Raw genomic sequence first — 6,000 nt, forward strand, 5'->3', positions numbered from 1 at the left:
CCGTTACTAATTTTGACACGTTTTTTTGTTATAATTGTAGTATATTGCCAACCTATTAAAAATTTTATATAAATTTATTAAAAATCTTTCACAAATTTGTCAATATATAATACAAATTTGTTACTATCTAATTTTAATAAAACTATTATTTTTTAATTAATTTATTAAATGAATTAAAATTATAATTACATCCCAGGGTAGAATTATCTATCAAATAATGTTTCTATTCCTTTAAATTAAACTCTATTTAAATGAGTTTTTATAATCAAATCTAAGTACAAGATTCTAAATATCTTAAAATAATTTATTAAACTTAATGTGTATTAGTTTTAAAATTAATCTTATTATTTAATTTAACATAATTATTTACATATGGTTTCTTTTATTTTATTTTATTTTATTTTTTTGAAGACCAAAAAGTTGAAAGTTCTAATTATGGTACACGAAATTAATATTTCAGTTTATTAAATATATTGTTTCCTTCTTTTGTTTTATTAGGATTCAAAGTTTATCTTTTGAATAGATAGGAGATCATTCTCGAAAAAATCTAAGTTTGAATCTCTTATTTTATTTGGTTGGATATAATAGTTATTTCATTCATGGAATATTTTGGATTTATTACAAATGCAACTCTATTTAATAGTTTGGTTTATTATAAAATTTTTTATATGATATATTTAAACTAATTAAAATAATATTAATTTTGATATATTAACTTAAATTATTAATATTATAATTGATTAATATAAATGATAATAATAATAATAATAATATTATTATTATTACTACGATATTATTAATAATTAATTATATATAATAAAAACTAATATGTTTCAAAAAATATTTTTATATTAGATTAACTAAAATATTTTTAAATTTTAATATTTTAAAAAACTAATAAAATTCTAAAAAATTTAAAATATTTTTATATTAGAGGGAGAAATTTCAATTTTTGTGTAAGTATACAGATTAAATTTTAAATTTCATGATAGTACATAGATTAAATTTCAAATTTTATGTGAGTATAAAGACAATTTATATAATTTAACAATTAATTTAATTCATTCAAGTTGTCACGATAGCAAAGTCAATGCCTATATTATCAAGTTAATGGCCACTTTAGCATTTTTAAGAGTAAAAAATTAACAGAATTAGTGATTGAATTAAAATTATCAAATAAAAATAATACAAAAACAAAATTTATATAAATTATAATATAAAAATTAAAATTAAAATTTTACAAAATTTAAGAATCTCTGATGTAATTTGACCTATATTATTTATTACAAAGAGAACAGAAAGAGATTTTTTTTTTCATCTTCTATCTTTATCAAGAACATAATTGCAATTAATCATGGGTAAGCTACTCAGCTACCTATTGATGTTTATCCATTTTCCAACAGATTATTTCATGGAATCCATTAAAATTTTCAATTGAAGGCCACATCCAAAAGTAATAAAGCCATTGCATTACTAATTAATTAGTTTATCATTATCAATATATGGTTAACGCATCGATTAAGAAGCCTTTTCCTCTTCCAAAAAAGTGTAGAATGAGATATAACTAAAATATATTTAAGAACTCAAAATTTAGTTTAATTGATTCATATAATTAATTTTAAAATGTATCATTTAATAGATTTGAGATTCAAATCTCATCATATGTAATTCTTTCTCATATAAAAAATTACAATTTTTTTATACAAAATATATATATATATAAATAATTAATTAATATATGAGTTTGATTAGGTTGAGTTTCTTTTTATTATTCATCAGTTGTTGGGAGATATAACTATTTTTCTTTAAGATTAATGAAATCAAAAAAGAAAAAGCAGAGAACTTTCATTCTCCTTCACTTAATTTTAATGAAGTAGATATTCTGTTTAATTTCCACCATATTCATTTCTACCATAAAAAAAATTACACTTATATAAAGAAATATTTTTTGGGTGGAAAGAAAGAAGCGGATTGCCTAGTGTTGATGTACCAAAGGAATCTTGAATAGAGGATAAAAATGACTAAATTTGTAGAAGCATCTGCATTCTATAGTGACATCTTTGCAGTGGCTAGATCTATAGAATTTCCTACTTCAACATTCCAATCCCATATAAAATCCACCACCAAATGTAGCTTACTAGCTTAGGTTATATGAAGAGAATACAAATCAACTTGTAACAACGATAATAATCGAGCAAAGAACATGATTCCCAGGAAACAACCAAAGAACCATCTGTTTAACTAAAGTGGCAAGGATAAGATAGGGTTTGGGTTCCCATATGGTCGCTTTGACTTAACCAAAGTGGCAAGGATACGTTAAGGTTTGTGTTTCTAAACTTGAATTAATGTTGTATTATCGTTACAATTTTATATGGAAGTTACGTGTTTAAATAATTAAAAATGAAAGGGTGAAATAGAAATTCATTCCCCTTAACACGTGTTAATCTTTTAAGTTTGCTTATAAAATAAAATATATTCCACTCCTATTATCATGGAAAAAGTGCACTATGGGGTACACTTTTTTTGTTGGTCATCAACCAAAACGATCGAATTGTACAACATGGGAATTACTTCACATCAATAACTTAATCAAATACAGTTTTAAAGATGCTTAATCTAATGATTAGACTGATTAATATATTGTTTCAAATTGGGAATGAAATGATATAACATTTTATTCCAAAAGGTGGAAGTGACCAATTTGATAATGGTGCCAATCAAGGACTAGAGTGCAATGTGGAGTCAAATATATATTTTCCTTCCAAAAGGTCTCTACTATGCTATTTTAAACTCTTGCTTTTCTCAGATGACATTAGCTTTCCCTTTGTCACAGCTCTAACAAAATCATAGCATTATGTTTTTGGATAGGTTCCATCTCTTTCCATGAGAGCTTTGACAGGAACAATTCTATTGTTCTGATAATCTACTAATTCTCTTTTGAAAAACAGTAAAAGGGTCGAAAAAAAAGTATTCAAATAAAAATTTATAATCATTTTAATTTTTGATATTTTATTATAATTAATTAAGTTCTAATTTTTTTTTTATTTCGATTAGTTGAATTTTTAAATATATACTTTTACTCAATTAAACCCTTAAAAATTTATTTTTATCCTAATTAAAATTTATTTTTACCCTAATTAAACCTTCAATTAGACAAAAATAGAGTGTTGATGGTTTATTAATTTTATTTTAATATGGGTTCAATTAGTAAAAATAAATATTTAAGAATTGAATTGATTGCGATAAAATGATAAAGTTTGAACGATTATTAATTTTTTGTTCTAGAACTTTTTTATATTTTAAAAAAAGTGTTAAAATTGTCAATTACAACCACGTCACCTATGTAGCACCTATATATATATACATATATATATATATATATGAGTAATTTTGACTTAACCCAAATGATAAAGATGGGATATAATTTAAATAGCTAATATAGATTTTAGTAATTGTGTTTATTTTTTCTGCACATGCAAAAAAATTATAAAAAAATAATTGTTATTGCTATGTTTTTCTGAATATTATTAATGGATAATTGTATGGTTTTGAGCTTTATGATTAGAGATGTGTATCAATTCAACATATATATATTTGTTTTGGTTTTAATTCAAGATAAAAATTTTCATCTTTAAATTTTGAAGCCAATATTGTCCCTTTGGGTTCCTCTCCCCACTACATGAAAATGAAATTTTAATAGCTATTTTTTAGTGACGTTTTTAAATAAATGCCATAAAATTCTGTGTTTTTATATGGTTAATGGCTTTTTTTTATAAAACAACACTAAATTCTTATATAGCAGTGTTAGGATTTAAAAACGCTGCTAAAAATATATTTTTGTGGCATTTGTTGACCTAAATGCCGCTATATACTTTGACCTTTATAAATTTTGCGGCATTTACGTAAACGCTGCTAAATACAAATCTACAAACTTAAAAAACTTAGGGGGCATTTGATTCGGGGGACTCCAAATATTTTTTCTAGGAATCTTACTATTGGATATTTGATTCCAACATTTAGTTCAAGATAATCTGATTCTTAAAAAAATTGATAGATTTTTAATAGTACCTAAAGTCTCAGAATAAAAAACCTACCTCTCATGATGGTATTTTAGGATTTTGAGAAGAAAAGTAGCGTTATTTTCAAATTTAACTTGACTAAAAAATTGTGAAATAGCCGTTACTATTTTAAAAAGCATATCTAGAAATGAATGCAACTTAATTGTAGGTTTCTACTGGTAAAAAATTTGGTTTATATATGGCATTTGGCATGAAAAATACCTTCAATAATCCCTTACAAAAAATTAAATGGAGTTATTGAAGGCGTTTTTAGCTAAAAACACCTTCAATAATCCCCTCTAATTTTTTAAGAGATTATTTAAGGAATTTTTGTCTAGAAACGTCTCTAACAAAAATTGAAGGGGATTATTTAAGACATTTTTACCCAAAAAATACATTGAATAATCTCTTACAAAAAATTGAATAGGGTTATTCAAGGCATTTTTTACCAAAAACACCTTGAATAATCCCCTTCAATTTTTGTGAGAAATTTTTTAATGCATTTTTTGCTAGAAAACATCTTGAATTATCCCTTACAAAAAATTGAAGTTGGTTTTTCAAGGCGTTTCTGGCAAAAAATGCCTTCAATAAACCCCTCAAATTTTTTCGGGTATTATTCAAGGCATTTTTGCTTAGAAATACCTTTAATAAAAATTGAAAGAAATTATTCAAGACATTTTTGGATAGAAAATGCTTTGAATAATCTTTTACAAAAAATTGATGGGGTTATTCAAATTGTTTTTTGATAAAGAAACGACTTGAATAATCCCTAAAAAAATGGGAGAGAATTATTGAAGGCGTTTCTATAATAAAACACTACTAAATTTCCCTTAAATTTCAAACTTGCGAGACTCCCTTTTTGTTTTTCTTTCCCCTATTCATTTCTTCCATTTCTACTCATTTTAGGTCATTTTTTTTCTCATTTTTTGCCTAAGTTTCAGTCATTTGTGGTCAATTTTCATCGTCTTTCCTTTCGTTTTTACAAATTTCAAGTTAGCTTTCTTACATTTTAAGTCAAATCCTTAAACTTTTTGTCTGATTTGTTAAGTCAAATCTCTAAACTTTGTGTCTGATTTATTATTTTTCTGCCGCCGTTCAAGCTTCATTGGTAAGCTCAATTTCAACATTGACAATTTTCTGTGTTTGACCATTCTTTTTTTTTTTTTTATCAATTTATTTCATTATTACAGTTCTGAGTTTGGTTTTGTTTAGTTGATAAGAAAAAATCAAGATAGAATAGAAAATGAAAGAAATATGATTTTTCTCTAAAAAACTTGAAATTGAATGTTGAATTTAGTTACAAATATGAATGAAATTTTAAGTTTTTTTTTTTCAATAGAATATTTTTAAAATTACTAAAAAATTGTTATTTATTAACATTAATTTATTGATTCATTCAAGATATCTTTAAGAAACTATTCTGAAATAGTCTATTATATTTTAAATGTAATTTGAGTATTAAATAGGTTTTTGTGGGACATTTTTTTGGATCCGTATCACTTTCTTATAAATTACAATGTGCAAGTATTTTTAACTTGTAAATTACAGTGTACAATTCAACATATATATATTTGTTTTGGTTTTAATTCAAGATAGAAGTTTTCATCTTCAATTTTTGAAGCCAATATTGTCGCTCTGGGTTTCCTCTCCCACGAATCACCCCAAGTTCCTAACAAATAATCAAGGGCATTGATACTCCAAAGTAGTTATGAGCAAATAACCAACATTACCTCACTCTTGAACAAGTTGGGGAATAAAGCATTGAAATTTAAGTTCGTTGATACTTTGAGGACGGTAGTGTATCCTTAATTCATGGTCCAGACTCCTCATGGGGTCATGGTGCCCTACAGTTCTTCCTACTCAAAGACCCTTTTTTTTTTTTTTTTCTGTTTTTGTCAAGTTGCCTCTGCCCAACCTTTGGAGAGCCTTCAATAGCTAGGTT

Source organism: Durio zibethinus, chromosome 10 (assembly GCF_047325235.1).
Source record: "Durio zibethinus cultivar Kanyao isolate XHJ-2024 chromosome 10, ASM4732523v1, whole genome shotgun sequence".
Lineage (NCBI taxonomy): Eukaryota > Viridiplantae > Streptophyta > Magnoliopsida > Malvales > Malvaceae > Durio > Durio zibethinus.